This window comes from Lissotriton helveticus, chromosome 1_1 (assembly GCF_964261635.1).
Source record: "Lissotriton helveticus chromosome 1_1, aLisHel1.1, whole genome shotgun sequence".
NCBI lineage: Eukaryota > Metazoa > Chordata > Amphibia > Caudata > Salamandridae > Lissotriton > Lissotriton helveticus.
In genome coordinates, this window is record NC_136057.1 from 1,741,653,510 (window position 1) to 1,741,673,425 (window position 19,916).

Genomic DNA, 19,916 nt, shown 5'->3' on the forward strand with positions numbered 1-19,916 from the left:
TACCTCCACACCGTTAACTGGTGTGGGAGGTATGATTCCACCCTTCTGAAGCAAGCTTCTTGGGTTCACTGGTCTTCCCGGTACCAGCCTTCTCGACCTGGGCAGCACAAAATGGTTGCTGCCGACCAGAGACACATTTCTGCCCTCCTGCTGCTGAGCCAAGCTCGAGCAGGCGAAGGCAGGACACACTTGGCATCCTGTCACAGGGAGGTGTGACCACCTCCCAGACAGTATTAAGTGTATTGGGGCTGGGTGGATGCACTACCAAAGTGCCTGAAAGTCTGCATCTGGGGCACACTTAGTGTCTCTGTGCATAGTCCAGTTCAATCCAGTCCTGGCAGTCGTTGGCTCCTGCTCTGGCGCAAAACTGGACAAAGGACATGGGAGTATTCTTCCCACTGCCCTGACCCTCCCTTGGGAGGGTCCCCTGAATCTGCCTAACCCCCTCCCTTTGGTACAAAAGGGATTACCTGGCTGTAGGACCCTAGATTCAACGTGGACAAGAGTCTGATCAAGAAACCACTGACCTTCGACTGTCTGGACTCTCTGGACTTCGACTGGGCCCGACTTAATCTCCCTCTCCGTCCAAAGCATAGTCTGTGCCCGTGCACCATACAGGCTCCGTGCAGGACCTGTGGAGCATCAAGGACAAGAAGTATCTCCCTTGGGGTGAAGGAGTCACTCCACTGCATTCGCAGGCACCATGACGCAACTGACGGGTCTGCTGATCCTGAGCTCCTGCGTACTCCGAAGGCCCCAGCGTCACAGGAGGTGGGTTCCTGCATTCCTTGAGGTCGAGCTGCCCTCTCACTGAGTTTGAGGCCAGTATCCCTTGTGGGGACCGCTTAACCCGAACCCCTGTGGACCGCGTACATTTGTGAGTGCATATGCTTGTTGGTGTTCCTCAACCAAGTGCATTGGGCTATCGATAGCGTCAACCTCTGTGCACATTTCGTACAAAGAACTTCGATCTCCTCGCACTCTGTGCCCTGTAAGCTGTTGTTTTGTGAAACTGCTAGAGGTCCCCTCGCGACTCCTGTGCCTTTGGCCTGTGGGTCCATTTGAGGGATAGCCCTGATTTTCTTGGGCTTCCCTGGTTGCTCACTGCCTTCCCTGACTCCCCTTGCTGTGGTGAGTCTCCTGGTCCTTGCTGGGCCAGACTGTGACCTTCTTCGTGGGTTGTTGCTGCAAAGGCTTGTTGGTGCTCCCACCGGACTCCGACCCATCAGCACTCGACATCCTTCATGGGACAGCTTGTATCCGTCTCCTGGTCGTCCTCAACCTCTCCTGGTCCCCGTGGCTGCAGAGTCAAGGTCTCCCTCTTCACACCTGAAGCACCCGACATCGGTGGGCATTCGTCCACCGAGCCCCTGGTCACTCCTGAGTGACCCAGACTCTGTCCCCTTTGCTTTCAGGTTCCTTCCTTCAAGAACCCACTTGTGGGTTCCACTGGACACTTTTCATCTTTCCAGCCGTGGCATTTCTGTGAAGACTCCCATTGAGAACAACAGCGGTTTCCGATACCTCTTTGACCCTATGCACCCGGCATCCTTGGGATAGGTAACTCTGGTACTTCTGTATCCATGGGAGGGGTGGCTCTCCAACCTTCTATGTTCTAAAGGGTTTCTTCGTAATCCACTGGGAAGGGTCTTTAACCCCTTCGGCGCTCATGACGAGCCCAGCTCGTCATGAGCGTAACGTGCCCTACGCTGATGACGAGCTGGGCTCGTCATGTAACGCGGGGTTTTTAAAATCGCAGCGCGCAGCGGGAAAACCGCTAGAGCGCATGCGGTTAAACACTAAAACTGCAACCACGACTCTCTCATTGAATTGTCTGTAGCACTCGGTCGTGTTCTCACACTGCACCTGTCCTCCGTGGGGTCCCTACTTACTCACCTTGTGTGGTTCCTTGGGGTCCCAGCGATTTCTACAACCTCTAGACACTGTCTTGACGAGTCATGGTTCTTTTACCACTATTTTAGTATATGGTTTGGTCGCCTCCTGGAGCCCACTGTGTATTAGTGCTACATACGTTTGTTTCTGTGCCACAATATTGAGTGCTTTGTGTTTATCTGCATGTAGCAGATACTGTGAGGTATTTAGGGTGTGTTATAATAATAAATACATATTTTTATAACTACTGTGTGGTTCTCCTTTCATTTAACTCATATATTAAGGTTGCATTCTGGTAAAAAAAAAGCTGCTTAACATTCCTTCAAGACTAAGCCTGAAGGCTGCTCTCCACAGCTACCATTTAGATAGCTTTCTACGGTTACCTTTGACCTCTTAAATCACCATAAGGGTTGTGTGCACTGTTGCAAGGTGCCCACTTTAATTAGTGGACATCATATACCAGGCCAACTTCTCACAACCTCCCTATATCATTGGGTGGAGATGTTTAAGTCTACAGTTTTGAGTAACCTTACACTCGGATATTCTAAATAGACCGAAGTAGTAAAGTTACTCAAAAGGGCAAGTATAACCTTATATGTGGAACTTATACACATATGTAAGTTACTTATGTGAATGGCTCCACATATGTGGAACTGTATTATGCATGATAAGACTCAAACCATTATAAGAGTGTGCATCAAGGTGTGAGATCCACACCAAATAAAATGGGAAAGACATTATAAAACTGTTGTACCAATTCTTTTTGGCATGTCATTTTCACTCATTCCCCCATAAGAGGGACTGACATTCAAAGTGAAGGATAGTTAAAGGCTTTATTTTATGGAAGTGTGAGATGTGTCTGTAAATGTGAAAGAGGAGAGATCCCCTTGGGTAGGTTTCTTAACAGAGAGGAAACTGTCTTCAAGTAACATTCACCTTAATACACTCTTATTCTCATTCATCACTATCCACACATTTCAAGATTAAACCATATGTAATAGGGAGACCACTATAACACTTTGTATTAAAAAGATATATCACATATATTTATTGTTCACATTGCAAAATTACTCAATAAAAACACGGGAATAGCCCGTCAGTCAATACAATTGCTATCACAAAAATTCCTAAAAACACAATAAAATTCAAATATTTATCAGAATATGCATGAAATATAAAAAGAGTGGGAAAACAAAGGCTAGACAGCAAAACTCAGTCTTAACAATTTACACATCCGTCATAATGTCGTATTATGGGCATGGAGATAAGCAATCTGTAATTAGCTTTTTTGCACCAATGCCCAATGGGCGGATTGTGTATCAAGATATAGCGTCAACGCGTTTCGATGGAAAAAGCCTTATAGCTCCATCTTTCTCAAGACTCAGGTATAAGCACTCTGTATCTTGTTAAACATTTTCATGCAGACACCTGTTTCAATAAGGAAGACTTCCTTAGTTGTAATCTTTCACAATCTTTTCATTGTGAATATCAATAAAATCCCAGATTCGATGGGAACACCCTTTCATAAAAAACTTTCTGCTTGATATGGCGGGGATCGCAGTGGGCACAGTATACTTCGAGACTGATTGTATCTAAAACACGGGCCTTCTCTGTATTTTTCCTTTAGCAGAGAACCGGAAGCGTGGTATAATGACTGCCTGGTTCTGTTGATGGTTCACCCTCGGGTTGGCTTAAATCGCGATGGGCGGTATTATAGCGTGGTATAATGACTGCCTGGTTCTGTTGATGGTTCACCCTCGGGTTGGCTTAAATCGCGATGGGCGGTATTATAGCGTGGTATAATGACTGCCTGGTTCTGTTGATGGTTCACCCTCGGGTTGGCTTAAATCGCGATGGGCGGTATTATAGCTATCAGTCCCTTTAATAATTAGGGATCCGTGCTGGTATGTTGCTCAGGAATGCGGTCCTCTCCCACGGGTCAGCCTGTCTGTAAATGTGAAGCCATTTCTGAATGGACTAAGCACACACTAATTGTGTGTATGGCCGGAACATGCTTGAGCAAACTAAAATAATAGTAGACTTGTAGTAGGCTACAAATCCTTATACGTTTCAAACAAAAGGAGAGTAAGTTTTTTTTTGGTTTGTACTCCTGAACCCCTGGAGTCAGTATTATAAGAAACAAATGGAGGAGTATCTCCAGGACGGAGTGTCCTAGTGATTAGATTTAAGGAACATTTTAAAAACATTTTTTTTCTTGGAATGCAGAGAAAAAGAAAAAATTTTTTTTTTTTTTTTTTTTAATTCTTTTTATTGAAAACAAACAAATTCAAACAGTGACCGAAATGCAGAGATAGATCAGCAAGTACAACAATGACTTTTGACGTGCAGCGATACATTGCAGATTGTAGAAAAACGGGCCTAAGAACTCTCAAGATCCGCAGGTATCGGCTCCAAGGTAGGTGGTTCACAGATGTCTCCACGATAGGCATTCCAGGCACTCCATATCTTGACCCATTTACGGGGCCGCCCTCTGGACACATAGACAAACTTCTCACGAAACATACACCAGTCAAGATCTTCCATCCATTTCCCAACCCTGGGAGCACGGGCCGCCCCCCAAAGCTGCGCGATGTTACGCTTGGCAATCGCACACGCCAGGGTCACCTGCACCCTGCCATGAACCGGCAGGTCCGTGGGTTCCCACACATTTAACAAACATCGCCGTGCCTCAGGATCAACTCGCATCTCCCACACGTCACTCATCTTCGTATGTATTCTGTCCCAGAACTTGCGCACCTCAGGGCACTCCCAAAGAATATGCATGAACGATCCCGGCAACCCACATCCCCTGCGACAGTCAGGCGAATCAGCCAATCCCATTCTATGCAAGCCCAGGCCCGTCACATAGGAGTGGTGAAGGATCCGGAGTTGAATCAAGCGCAGTCTCATTGGGACCGCCACCTCCCTAGGCGACGCCACCGCCTCCCTCCAGTCTTCGTCATCTAAAACCAGACCATCAGCGACCCACTGATCACGAATGCGCGCCAGCGGGTCATCCGAGTGGTTAACCAGTTTACTATATGTGAGGGAAATCGCTTTTGTAGGTAAAAGGCCATCGAGCAGGCGATCCTCCAAGGGGGAGGACTCTGGTAACTCCTCATCGCCAGACACCGCTGCGTGCAGTGCATGTCTAATCTGTAGATAACGAAACCGCTCGGTGTCCTTCAGCTGGTACTGGGCCTGCAGCTCCTCAAATGTCAAGATTCTACCCTTGCCCCAAATATCCCGAATCCGCGAAATGCGGATTAGATCCCACCGATCAAACCCCTTCGATCTCCAGAGCATCCCCAATCGCTCAGAGCTCCAAAGCGGAGTAGACAAAGTCAGGCGTCCTGCCCAGTGAAGGGCGCTGTTGGCCTCGTGCCAAACCCTAGTGGAGCACAGGGTAGGCCCCGTCAACGGAAACCGCCCCCGGCGAGCATATAGGACACGGGTGAAATCACCCCCCGGCAACTGACTACGATCCATCTCGTAACCAGGATCATTCGGAGCGCCATAGATCGCCTGGTTGATGGGGGCCAACTGCGAAGCCCAGTAGTATTTACGGACATTTGGCAATCCAATCCCGCCATCATACCAGGGTAACCTCAGTTTAGAAAGTGCGATGCGCGGACGTCCCTCCCACAGCAGGCCGCGCTGAAGGGACTCCACCTCGCGGAAATACGAAGGGGGAATCGGATCAAAGGAGTTCTGGAGAGCATATAAAAAGCGCGGGAGCGCCATCATCTTGAAGAGGGTGGCGCGACCCAGCAAGGAGAGGGGCAGCACCTTCCACCGCACCGTGTCCGCACGCAATCTAACCAAAGGGGGCGACAAGTTCAATCTGTGGCGCACCGCGGGGTCCAGGGAGACATGGATCCCTAAATAACGGAAACTAATCGGCTCCACCCTCACGGGACAATTTGCAGGAATACTGGGGGGATCTCCGCTCAATACAAACAACACTGACTTAGTCCAGTTTATCAAGAATCCCGAATACCTACTGAAAATGGCGAGGACGTCCATAAAAACAATCAAGGAGGACCGGGGGGAGGACAGATACAAAAGAATGTCGTCCGCATAGAGCGAAATCTTATCTTCCCATTCCGGGGTCCAGCGCAACCCCTTGATGGAGCGGTCCCAGCGCACCCAGGCCGCCAGGGGCTCCAGAGCAAGAGCGAACAGCAACGGTGAAAGGGGGCAGCCCTGACGAGTGCCACGGCCGAGGGAAAAGTCGCTCGACCTGTGGTTGTTTACAACGACTCGGGACAAAGGCGCAGAGTATAGGAGACGGACCCAGCCGATGAAGCTGGGGCCGAAGCCGAGTTTGGTTAGCACTGCGAAAAGATAGGGCCATTCCACCCGGTCGAATGCCATGGTGGCATCCAGAGATAGTAAAATGGCGGGCTCGTAGATATAGACAGCATTAGCCAGAACACCGTGGAGGCGCCTGAGATTTAAAGCAGTGTTCCGCCGAGGCATAAAGCCAGACTGATCGGGGTGCACCAGGGTTGATATAACTTTAATAAGACGCGTGGCGAGTAGTTTCGCCAAGACCTTAGGTTCCACGTTTAAGAGCGAGATAGGGCGATACGACGAGCATTCCAGACGCGGTTTGCCGTCCTTGTGAATGACAACGATGTTGGCCACACGCTGGTCATTCGGCAGTTGACCATACTCCAGGCTCTCAAGAAACATGCCCCTCATATAGGGGGCCAACCGATCAGCGTAAGGCTTGAACAATTCAATTGGAAGGCCGTTGGGACCGGAGGCCTTACCAAAGCGTACCCCCCTAATCGCCATTGCCACTTCGTCATTGGTGAGAGCAGAGTCCATGTATTCCCTATCGTCGTCTGACAAAAATGGCATTGCGATGTCTCGTATCATGTCCGAGTTATCCGCCTCCGTGAAGACGCCAGCGGAGGTATAAATCTCGGAGAAATAGCGAGCAAACTCCTCTGCAATTAATTGGGGATCCGACGTGACCCCAGAGTCCGCAGTCAGCAGCTCTGGGACCAGTCTAGACCCCAGTCACCTTTCTCCAACCATGCGATCAGTTTGCCAGCCTTATCTCCATGTTCGTATATTCTGTCCTGAGTGGTATCAAGTTGCGCCCTAGCTGTGTCACGTGTCAGAGACTTGTATTCGTCCCTGAGCAGCCCCAGGCGATGATCCGCCCACGGGTCGCCCCCAGAGGAAACCGCAGTCTCAAGAGTCAATAGCTCCGCCTCCACCCTATCCAGCTCAGCCCTTCTCTTCCGTTTCTGGTCAGCAACAAGTGATAAGACCTCCCCCCGGACAACCCCCTTGTAGGCCTCCCAAAGAGAGCAGCTAGAGGCGACCGACCCCACGTTTTCACCAAAATAACTCTGTCACTCGTCCCACTTCCCTCCTCACCACCGGGTCGCGCAAGCGCCAGGCGGGGATGGGAGCAATCCTACCCACACACACACGCAACCACACTGGCGAGTGATCGGAAACTCCCCTCACCAAGTGCTCCACTTCACCAACCGCGGCCGCGTGGGCCGCGGGCAACAGGATGTAGTCTATTCTAGAGAGGGAATGGTGCACCGCGGATGCATGCGTATATTCCGTCGCCCCCGGGTGGCGCATACGCCAGCCATCTATCAAGCCCGAAACCGAGAGGAAGTCGGGCAACCACTTCTGAGAGGGCAACAATGCACGAGCAGGGAGCCTATCAAGTCCACCATCCGCCACTGTGTTAAAATCACCCCCGATCACCATGAGTCCCATAGGTAATGCTAGAAACACCCGACCCAGGTCACAAAAGGTATCATTCTGCAGCGAGGGAGGCACATAAACAGACATAAACGACACAGTTCTACCCTCCCAGGCACCGGAGATGGCAACATACCGTCCACGATTGTCGGACCAGGTGGAATGAATGGTGAACGGAAACAAATTCTTGACAAGAATACCCACACCCCTGGATCCCGAAGTGAAACCAGCATGCGCCACTAGCTTGTAACCACCCCTGTGCAGGGCCATACAACGCTTCCCCAACAAATGGGTCTCCTGTAGCAGGACAACGTCCGGAGACCTCCGTCTAATAAATTGACTAACAGCGGTACGCTTAATCTTATCACCCAAGCCATTGACGTTCCAACTGAGGACCGAGAATCCCAGGCCCCGTCTAGATGTTGTCATTGGTACAAAATAATCGAGCACATTTCAAAGGATTCCCCAGCATATATCGGTCACGAACTGTAAACAGAACAACCCCCCAACCCATAATACGAACTCCCCCCACCCTGCACCCCTGCATGTAACGTGTACACATCCCCAACTCGCAGTGTGCCTGTCGCCCCCAAAAACTAAGATCTAAACGTAGAATGGAGGAGGACCTTACAACAGGTCACCGGCCCCAACCACCATTAACAATTGCAGAGGGAAGGAGTTAAAGTCCGATAAATCCCCGTTCAGCCCCGCAAAGTGAATAAGGCACAAATGTGAAGTCATTATCAAGCGGGGTATCATTCCTCGTCACCAACTTGGAAATTGTCCTCGGGACCCGGGTCCCCAATGTGGTCAAGCCAGTCCGCCGCCATCTAAGGAGAGTCAAAAAACCAAGACTTGCCAGCATGTTCGATCTGTAGGCGGGCTGGGTACATCATCGAGTACTTCATGTCCCGATCCCGAAGCCTCCGTTTGATTGGCACGAAACCCTGCCGTTGCCTCTGCACCATCCGGGTAAAGTCTGGAAAGAACAGCAGGGAAGCATTTTCGTAGGCCAGCGGGCCCGATGATCTCGCCGATTGCAAAATGGCATCCCTGTCCCGAAAATTCAGGACACGGGCAATGATGGGTCGGGGAAGTGTCCCAGTTTTCGGGCGACCACCGGGCACTCGATGGGCCCTCTCCACCGTGAAAAAGTTACTCAACCCCTTGGGTTTCAGGTGTTGAACGATGAGTGTTTCAACACAGAGGTCCGGGGAAGCCCCCTCCGCTCGCTCCGGGACCCCAAGGATGCGGACGTTATTACGTCGTGCCCGACCTTCGTACTCATCGAGCTTGCGATCAAACTGATTACGGGCCACCTTAAGGTCCGACACCACTCTCTGCAGTTCAGACACATCTTCAATAAGGCTCCCAGTTTTAATCTCCAAGTCCTTCACCTTCTCCGAAGTTTTGTTGAGATCAGCCCTGACAAGTCCCACCTCAACAGTAACAGCGTCCAGTTTTGAATCGATTGTCCCCAAGGAGGATTGAATCCCCTTAATGGCTGCCATCATTTCCTTAATTGTCGGTTCCTCACCAGTCGGTCCCTTCTCAGGGCCCCGGATCGGGGAACTCTTCAACTCCAACGAGGTGTCCTTGGAGACGGCATATTTGTCAATCCGGTTCGACTGGACCAGACGATTCGGTCGCTGAGTCTTCGGCTTGTCAGGGTCACGAGCTGCCATCGCGATCGCGAAAGAAGGCGAAACCCACCACTCCTCAATCGTGCGGAAAAGGGTTTTACGATGGAATGCTGCAGAGTGTCTCAGAGAGGACGGGGGCACCTCAATCCTCGCCCGGGTACAATGTAGGATGGTCCGACCGGCCACTTCCGGTCTCGGCGACCGATGTTGTCGCACTGTGCCCCGGGCAGTGGCACACTCAGGGTCCCGGTCTCCAACTACAAAGGCCCCAATACTTCTGACGACGATAATCGGGCGCCGAAGCCGGCAATCGATCCCAAATTTCACCTAGTGACTCAGGTGACGGTCCCCCACCAAACTGCGGGGACGGGGTGCAGGATATTATCAATATTTTCTTTTTAAGAAACCCTCACTCACCAACCTGGTTGGTGACATGCTTAATCATCGGGGTTCACCCGAGTGACCGAGTGTCACTCAGGTGTGCTTCGACGCCTGCGACTGCAGCGGAGCTGGTGATTTTTTTTGTGAGATGTGAAAAGTGGATTAAAAGTGTGTGCTGCATGTACTCTTAAAATTGATTTATTCCTGAGTCGTATGCCAATATTTAAAAGAACAATGAGGTACCACTACTGGTGTGCAATTGGCCAGATGGTACCACAATTATAGTGCAGATATGGTCAACATGTTTCAACCTTTCAATCTTTATAGGTTTTCATCAGGACCAGGTGAATAGTCGAGAGGTCTACACACGCTAAGGTGCAGCCACCCCAGACTCCGCCTACGATGCTACACCGTGTACTTACGGTTTAGCTTTTCTTATCCTTCTGTGTAAGGAAAATCTGAAAAGATAAATCAGAGCGTACTGGTTGCATAATTGTACATAATTCTATGGCAACGTAGCTCCGTGGTAGTGTGCATTGCATCGTAGAAGGGTGTTACTAACTATCTTACAGGTTGCCGTGATTAGTGCAAATTCCCTTCAATCGTATACTCACTCATACGTGCCTAGTGGCTAGATAACCACGAAATGGTATACAGTCTGGAGTGTTCATCGCTCGTGTTAATGCAATGTCATGTTAGTCTTATCAGATTCATACCCACTTTAAGTCACTCCTATTCATACAGTGGGTGTCAAACGTGCCCGCCAACAGTTTTTTTGGGGGCATTCTGCACGTGCATTAGTTGACTCGTGTTGTGGAAATGCCATGATTTTTAGCATATCCTGACCGTGCACGTGTAAAATAATAGTAATGGGTGAGAAAGCCAAGGATTTGTCGTTCGCCGATATTAAAAATACTTAATAATACGCACTCAACAAAGGCCAGGACTTACTTGCAACTTAATATAGTTGGACCCCATGGATACCGTGGGGGGGCCTTTAAATGAGCGTTCTGTAGGTGGAAAAAATTGCAAAGGTGTCGGTACCGGGAAAGGAGAATGGTGAACCGCCTTCCCGTCCATTTTAGCCCTTTACTGTCACGCTGCGCTCCAGTATGAGCCAGCTTAGTCAGAGCCCCCCTGCCCAGCACTTATTTGTCAAATGTTAGCGGCCTGCCGGAAAACCTGCCGACTGCCCACACAGGGTCCTGAAGGTGACTGGGTGTTGCATCCTGCTTTCATTTCTTCTCTGTCCTTCTTTAGTGTTTGTCATTACTTGCTCAGCAGGCATCTATGATGTCACATAGTGTTCCAATTGTATATGCTTGAAAGCAGGGACAGTTACATCTGAGGCTGAGCTGGAGTCCATCTGCTCCTGGTGGGGTTTCTATTATTGGATCTACTTTATTCTATTTTATCTACCTTACCTGAATCTTATCTTCAATAAACCTAATCTGTTTCATATACTGGACTTAAAGACTTCAATTTGTTACACTGGGACTCGATCGTGTGTGTTAAAAAAGCCGGTTTGTCTGAGAGCCTTTACTGAACGTGAGTTACGTGGCTTGTGACGTAACCGGAGCCGGGTGTGTGCTCAGACACTCAGGGACCGTGTAAAAATGTGTATCTTTCTATATAGTAGGGATCGGTTTCAAAACCCCAGGCATAGTGTTAGATTAAACTTTATTGAACGACTCAATAAGGACATTAGAGACACTTCCAAATACCGTAATCAGTATTCAGTTAGTTCAGAGTATTTTATGAGTGGCCATGGTAGGAAAAAAAACAAGCATTTGCAATGCATTAGGTCTCGCATTAGGAAAGTTTGAGCTATTGGTATTGTAAATGACACATATTTTTTATTTATGTGTTGGTTTTGAAAATAGCCAAATTAATAGCTTTGTCATTTACAATGCCAATAGTTTTAACTTTCGCAAATGTGACACCTATACCATTTGTAATGCAATATGTGTTGTATTTTCGTGACTTAGATGTATTGATATTACAAATAACAATGGCTTTAATAATTAATACTTAAATAAAAGTTATTGTAATTTATAATGGCAATAGCTTAAACTTTTGTAAATAACGTTTGTGAAGATTATGTCCATTGTATTTTATTGTGACGAAAATCAAAGAACAGAAGTGAAATATTAACATCTTTTTGTTTCATTTGTAATAAAGCTTGAAACATTGAGAGAACATATTTGAACCAGTTGTTGTTGAAAGGTTGCACAGATTGATGCTGTGGTGATGCGATAGAGTGAGGGCGATAGAGTGAGGGCGATAGAGTGAGGGCGATAGATCAGGATGCAACACAGAAGGAGGGACGGCATGTGGGAGGCAACACAGAGGGTGGATGGTAGGCAACACAGAGTGAGGGAGGGCGGGCAGTAGGCAACTCGGAAGGAGGGCAGAGGCAGCACAGAGGGAGGGTAGACAGGATGCAATACAAAGGGAGGACAGTCGACGGTAACACGGATGTAGGAAGGGCGTTTGGAACGAAACACATTTCGGCAACAGGGAAGGAGAGAGGGTAGATGGGAGGCAACAGGGAGGGATGGTGGGTCGGAGCCAACAGTGAGAGATAGGCATCAGTGATGGAGGGTGGGTGGTTAGACAACAGGGAGGCAACACAGAAGGATGGTGGGCGGGATGCAACACGGATTGTGACACAGTGGGTGAGTGGGTGGGCTGCAACACAGAGGGTGGATGGGTGTAATGCTACACAGAGGGTGGGTATGGCAACACGGAGGGTTAGGCAACATTGGGGTTAGGCAACACGGGGGGTTAGGCAACACGGGGGGTTAGGCAACGCGGGGGGTTAGGCAACGCGGGGGGTTAGGCAACGCGGGGGGTTAGGCAACGCGGGGGGTTAGGCAACGCGGGGGGTTAGGCAACGCGGAGGGTTAGGCAACGCGGAGGGTTAGGCAACGCGGAGGGTTAGGCAACGCGGAGGGTTAGGCAACGCGGAGAGTTAGGCAACGCGGAGGGTTAGGCAACGCGGAGGGTTAGGCAACATGTAGGATGGGTGGGCCAGCGGTGAGCCCCACGAAGGGTGGGTGGGCGATCGGCAACACGAAGGGTGGGAGGTAACACGGAGAATGGGTGGGCGGCAGGCAACACTGACGGTGGTTGGGGGTTCGCTAGGCAACACGGAGGGTAGGTCGTAGGTAACACAGAGGGTGGGTGGGTGGTAGGCAACACTGGGTGGGTGGGCAATAGGCAACACATTGGGCGAGAGGCAACACATTGGGCGAGAGGCAACACATTGGGCGAGAGGCAACACATTGGGCGAGAGGCAGCACAGAGGGTGGCTGGGTGGGAGAGAGGCAGCACGGAGGGTGGGCGGGCGAGAGGCAGCACGGAGGGTGGGTGGGCGAGAGGCAGCACGGAGGGTGGGTGGGCGAGAGGCAGCACGGAGGGTGGGTGGGTGTCGGGGCGGGTGTGAGGCAACACTGTTTAAGCGGGAGGCAACACAGAGGGAGGGTGGGCGTGAGGCAACACAGAGGGAGGGTGGGCGGGAGGCAACACAGGGAGGGTGGCGGGAGGCAACACAGAGGGAGGGTGGGCGGGTCGGCAACACGGTTTAGGCAGGAGGCAACAAAGAGGGAGGGTGTGCGGGCGGGAGGCAACATGGACAGGCAACATGGAGGGAGGGTGGACATTCGTGTGAAAATAACTAAGTGTCAGTAATGTTCGCGGTGTATGTAGCAGCCTTGAGTTATTTAAATAAGATTAACAAAATAACCAACAGTATCAAGGTTATCAAAAGTTATAACAACTCAGATGTCGTATGTATAATGTAGCAACAATGCGCAGTTATTCTATTCACACTTTGTCTTGACCGCTAGCTGCTCTGCCATGAGCATAATTGTCTGCTAGTAGTTTTGGAGCAGGGGTTAATTGTGCGGACCTTGGTAGATTAAAAGATCTGAACCAGCTGGAGAATCTGTTACTTTATTTGCCCGATACAAATCTTTTCTCGTCTGTTGGTATAGTGCAGTACTACTTAAAGCCTCAACCTATTTTCTTCCAAAGGGATTTTGAATTATCCATGTTTATAAAAAGCACACCAAGTACAAAAGCAAGTAGAAAGAAAACGTTCTTTTACGAGTATTCCAACGCATTGTTGCTCTGTGCACTGTGTCTTTTCCCAGCGAATAGAAGAAAGGTAACAAGAGTGCTAGATGCAGAGGTGCAAAAGGCGAATCGTGAATAACAAAAGGCACAAAGGACCAATTAACATGATACATCAACAGGGCACTGAGTCACTCTGACTTACGAGTTTTATTTTGACAGAATGCATAGCGTTTTTCAAATGTTTAAGAAATGCACCATTATCAAATTATTTAGGCTTTTATTGTACTGTTATCTAGTTAAACCAAAACACTAAGGTGGAGTATTTGCAATGTGTAAACGCTTTCAAAACAAAACACTCGGAGTCTGAATGCTAGTCAGGAGAGAGAGAGAGAGAGACACAGACAGACACACACAATATCTGAGAGGGTGAAAGGGGTTGGTATTTCAAAAGTTAGAATCGGAAATTGTTCTTGCCAAGTTAACATCAGTAATCACAAACAACGCCCTTATTTGCCAGCTTAATTGTGTGAACCTCCGGATGATGAAAGGCTAAGTCCGCTCAGGTAGTATGCAGAACTGTAACTTGCAGATTCGTACAGATCTCTTAATGGACTGTGCGCCCCGCTGAGATTTCTCACTAGTATCCTATTGTTAAAGGTATTCTGTGTTGAAGCTTCTCGGTGATAACAAGAAAAGCCTGGGAGTGAACTGAAACCAGTATGAATAGAAAGCGGATTTGAATCACGGCTTCCTCTGTTATTCAATGTGAGCGTCAGCAAAGAGATTTATCTCCATCACAGGACAAAATCGGAATTGGTTAGAATAGAAACACACGGACTGACACCCGATGATAAGCCACGCTGTGGAGTCGGTTATTCTTTAAAGTCTGTGAGCACCAAGAGGCAATGCAGTTTGCAGTTTTGCGCTATATACATGTATCATCCTCATGAATTCAACAAAAGTTAAAGAGATCGGCAGACTTACATTTGGGAGTTAGGAGATGGACTCTCGTCTCTTTCTCTGTAGCGCCTCCTTGTCCAGCCTCTGGGGGGGGGTGGGCGAAGGTCTGTGCAGCCCCAGCCGCTCCATGATGCCTCTCTTCACCGCCTCCAGCTGTATCCGCTTCTCCTGCTCCCCCAGGGGCCGCAGCTCCACCGCAGTCAGGAGGACGAGGAGGGCTAGGCAGGCCTTGGAGTAGTGATACAAAAGGGGATGATGGACGGAGCGTTTGAACAAATCAAACACTCACCCCCAGTCAACTGATCTGGGTTTAATCCATCACCATTCTTTAGTTCACTCAGCCACCTCAGTTCAGACATGGCTATATGCAAATCAGTCTGACCCTGTGCCTCATGGGAACAGTACAGCCCGAACTGCCAAGCCATGTCTTCCATGGACCGGAAACAAGCATCCTGGGACCAGTTTCGGATTCATAATCCTCATCAGCCAGGCTATCTTGAATCCAGTGGCCAAGTGAGCAAGGGACTCACGTCTGAGCATACCCTGCCACACTTAGGGCGAACAAAGCGATACAAAAGGGGATGATGGACGGAGCGTTTGAGCAAATCAAACACTCACCCCCAGTCAACTGATCTGGGTTTAATCCATCACCATTCTTTAGCCTACTCAGCCACCCCATTTCAAACATGGCTATATGCAAATCAGTCTGACCGTGTGCCTCATGGGAACAGTACAGCCCGAACTGCCAAGCCATGCCTTCCCTGGACCGGAAACAAGCATCCTGGGACCGGTTTCGGATTCATAATCCTCATCAGCCAGGCTATCTTGAATCCAGTGGCTAAGTGAACAAGGGACTCACGTCTGAGCATACCCTGCCACACTTAGGGCGAACAAAGCGATACAAAAGGGTATGATGGACGGAGCGTTTGAACAAATCAAACACTCACCCCCAGTCAACTGATCTGGGTTTAATCCATCACCATTCTTTAGTTCACTCAGCCACCCCAGTTCAGACTTGGCTTTATGCAAATCAGTCTGACTCTGTGCCTCATGGGAACAGTACAGCCCGAACTGCCAAGCCATGTCTTCCCTGGACCGGAAACAAGCATCCTGGGAACGGTTTCGGATTCATAATCCTCATCAGCCAGGCTATCTTGAATCCAGTGGCCAAGTGAACAAGGGACTCACGTCTGAGCATACCCTGCCACACTTAGGGCGAACAAAGCGATACAAAAGGGGATGATGGACGGAGCGTTTGAACAAATCAAACACTCACCCCCAGTCAACTGATCTGGGTTTAATCCATCACCATTCTTTAGTTCACTCAGCCACCCCAGTTCAGACATGGCTATATGCAAATCAGTCTGACCCTGTGCCTCATGGGAACAATACAGCCCGAACTGCCAAGCCATGTCTTCCCTGGACCGGAAACAAGCATCCTGGGACCGGTTTCGGATACATAATCCTCATCAGCCAGGCTATCTTGAATCTGGTGGCCAAGTGAGCAAGGGACTCGAAGACATTAGTGGAACATGTTAGCAGTACTGGACAAGGATCATAGGTCTTGGACTCCTCTTCACCGTCAGGTGGAAGTTAAGGCTAATAGTACTACTGGGGCTCAGAGTGTGTGGCTAAACATGTCTGCCAACAGTGATAGTCAGACATGTTCAGCCTTTCATTAGTCATGGCCCCTTTCTAAACTTAACAGAAGCAATAAATAGAATATTAGGCTGTGCAGAAACATTTGACAAAACTTACGACAAATCCCCAATGTACCCCAGGTATGCTCTATGATAAGCTATCCCTGTTTTAGCAACTTTAACTTCTAAGAAACACTGGGCGCAAACAGAGCAAAATGCAATAGAATAAGACAGACGCCCATGGCAGACACACAAAACATGTAACGCTACACACAATTGTGACATAGCTGAGACATGACCTACCACAAAGTACACACTCTATCTCGAGACCTCTGTAGGCAATAGCTATGTCTTTCAGCCCATGGTGCACAAATAAAAGATAAGCCCCCTTCACCTATCAGACACCAGTTTATACATTCACAACTTAATGAATACGAGAGAGCCATAGAAATGAAAAAGTATATCCACAAAAATAGATACTCACCAGCTTCTTTTACAATGAGTTTTGTTTAATAATATTTTATGCCTCCTCATTTTATTATCGATCTGAAAGCACGTGTAAGTAGCCCATATTTTCAGCATAATGGCTTCCCAATGGGTTTCCTCCACACCAAACATTGGTCCGAACATTACTTGTGTATAGAAACCTTATGTCACGTTTGATCTGCGATGAGCTGATATTATTCAGAGGTGCCTAAAGGGTGTGCTAAGGATCAGAGCATTGGAGTGAGAGCACAGGATAGTAGATACAAATTAAACTGTGCTAACTCCAACAAGTATTTGCGCTGTTATAAGTTATAGTATTATTTTTATAAAGCTGACAGCTGAGCTTAACTGGCTTCATGAGCTTCGGCTTCAGTGTTGTGAAAGAAGAGAACTGAGTTTGCTGAGGACAAAGGCTGCCTTTTGATGTGTCCATGTGCCTCTCACAAGCTATCCAAAATATGTTGAGTCTGCCCATGTGCAACAAGGATTTTATTAATTCTAACCTTTTATACCAAATCTTCACACCGTTTCCATACTACACTCACTCTTCATAATATCCTTGTGCGTCCAAGCTCCTTACAATGTGCTCTTGTGCCCGAGCTCCACACCCTGGCCACTTGATCCAACCTCCTCCTAACCCCTGTGTAGTGCATGAGTTTGTCACACTGTATCCATTTGGCCGAGTGGTTTACAATCTGTTGTTGAGCCACAAGCTCTTTACACTGTTGTAAGTGAACCGTGACTGCCTCGTGCTGTCTTTCCATTTGAACTAAGCTCCTCAAACGTGTCTGCCGCGTGCTCCACCCGTTACACACACTGTCCATGTTCCTCAAGCTTGCCATCCTATTTGTTCATCTGCGCCAAGCTCTTTCACTTTCACTGTGTTATAAACTTCTCACTGTGTCTGGCCATGTGCCCCCCACCTCCTTACAGTGTCTGCTCATATGCACGATCTTCTCACACTCTTTTCGTGTGGCTACCTTGCACTAGGTTTGCCAAACTTCATACACTGTATCTCAATGTGCTAGATGCTGCCCCATTGTGTTGACGTGTCCCAAGCTCCTTTCATTCTCCATAAGTCTCAACCCACTCACCTTGTGTACTCGTATACCCAGGCTAACGTACACTTTCTGTCATTCCTTAAGCTAGTCACACTATCCACGTAACACAAGTTCGTTATGTGGTCCATGTGCTCCAACTTCTCCCTGGTGGTGTGCCTCATGCTTCTGACACTGTTAATACGTCCCAAGGTACATTACACTGACTGTTCATGAACACCATGTCTGTTTTTGTATGTGAATAGTCTTGTTTTTGTAGTTTCGCAAGGGGGGGGGGAGAAGGTATATGGTACTGCTGTTTACAGTACCTAGGAGAGAAAAGTTGAACGCCTTCTAATTTCTTCCAAGTCCGGATGCCCCCAAACGCCCAAGATGACAAAAAGTCATAAATGGACAACACAGAGATTGCACATTAAATAGTATTGCTATCTGTGCTTCTTGGAACAGTTTTTAAGCACAATTTTGTTTTAAACAGCTGAAGAAGGAGTGGAATACACCGAATGGAGTCAGTGGATTTGCCTATGTGCAAAAGGGAAACAGTCACGAAGCAGAGAGGTCGAAACTCTAAAAGGCTTGGCCTTCCTGCCCGAAACCCGTCTGAAAGAAGAAAGGCCCTGCTCACATTATCGCTGTCCGGTGTGTCAGGCACACGAGTGCGAGTAAGAGGGTACGAAGAAAACTCGTGTGAACTTGCAAGAAGCTTACATACATGTCCAGGGTATTTTGCAGCTAAAATATGACCCATGGGTTTCCCTGTGAATATTTTTTGATTGTATAATGGTGAGAAAAACAAATCTTGCCATGCTTCAAAAGAGCCACTCTTGTGCTGAATGAATAAACTGCAAAGATATGTTCACCTTTGAAGCGAAGCCTTTCTAACTAAAATACTAGTCTATAAAATGTGGTACTTTACACCAACAGTTACAGGATGTGCAAGATAAGTTGGAGAGCGAGAAATGTAAACATCAATATTTTTTACTATCAAGGTGGGATACAATTATTTAATGTTTCTGTCGACTGATTTATATGTGTAAAGCTTTCAGGGTTGGGATTGTCTATTTTTCACAAGTATGGCCAAATTTAGGTTTCCTCATCTACTTCTGTTCATTGTCCTCAATCGACTTCAGTTTTATGTTTTACATGAGTTCGCTCTTTTCGTCCAATTATGACATCTTAGCTGTTTTGTCAAGTACTGTGCTATTAAAGTTAGAATTAAAATTGGATCCCCTTTTCCCTACTTTTGCCATTCTGCCGCTCATCACTTTACTGTTTGCATTGCTCCTTCCTTGATTGGTTCCTTTCAGCAGTCCTCAAAACCTCCCCCTCTTCTCCTCACATGTCTTAGCTGATGTAGGGAAATAATATGAATACATTTTGTAGGCACATGCACCCAAGTATAGAATCCCAAACCCCAATGCACACATTTCAGGTGAAGGATAGTTTTTAACCTATGTCAGTAGTGAACCGGCCTAGATGGATGCTGACAAAGTTAACTGTGGTTTCTGCCAGGTCACAGTGGACATCATTTTTAGGAAACCCATACAAATTGCACGGTCAATTTAGCTGCGCTGAAACACATAAATAGATTATATTTCTTAGCAGGTTCAAACTTGACAGGACATCAATAACTAGTATTTATGTCACAGAAAAAGTTTACACATTACTATCTGTTAAACAAACACAACGCGAGACCGGCAGTAGAAACTGTTTTTGCAGTCATTGAGCACCAGGGTGTAAACAATTATGGATTCTGCTATAGCACAATTTTTTTGACCAGATGTTAGTCAGGCTGGGTTGGACCCATCCACGTAAAACAAGAGATACAAAAATGTGTTTCTATGATCTCACCCTTTTTCTGAGAACTAACCCACAAGAGAGGGTTTTTCTAAACATGGACATGACACACACACAATTCTTGGACATATTTACATGTTTAGGCAGCATCTTATCTGCCCAGCTTGCTATTTGCGTCATGTAGGAGTTGGTAACCTGTGTTTTTTTTTGTGTGTGCGGCTTTTACAGTATATATATTATAT

At 48.0% G+C, this 19,916-nt stretch overlaps 1 long non-coding RNA gene across 1 annotated transcript in view; it reads left to right on the top strand.

Moving 5' to 3' along the window:
- The window catches only part of LOC144774306 (uncharacterized), a 33,538-nt gene extending 14,794 nt beyond the window's left edge, over positions 1-18,744 (top strand). Inside the window, exon 2 of the long non-coding RNA XR_013600186.1 lies at positions 18,356-18,744. This is a non-coding gene — a long non-coding RNA (uncharacterized LOC144774306). The remainder of the gene's footprint in view (positions 1-18,355) is intronic.
- Positions 18,745-19,916: the final 1,172 nt, after the last annotated feature.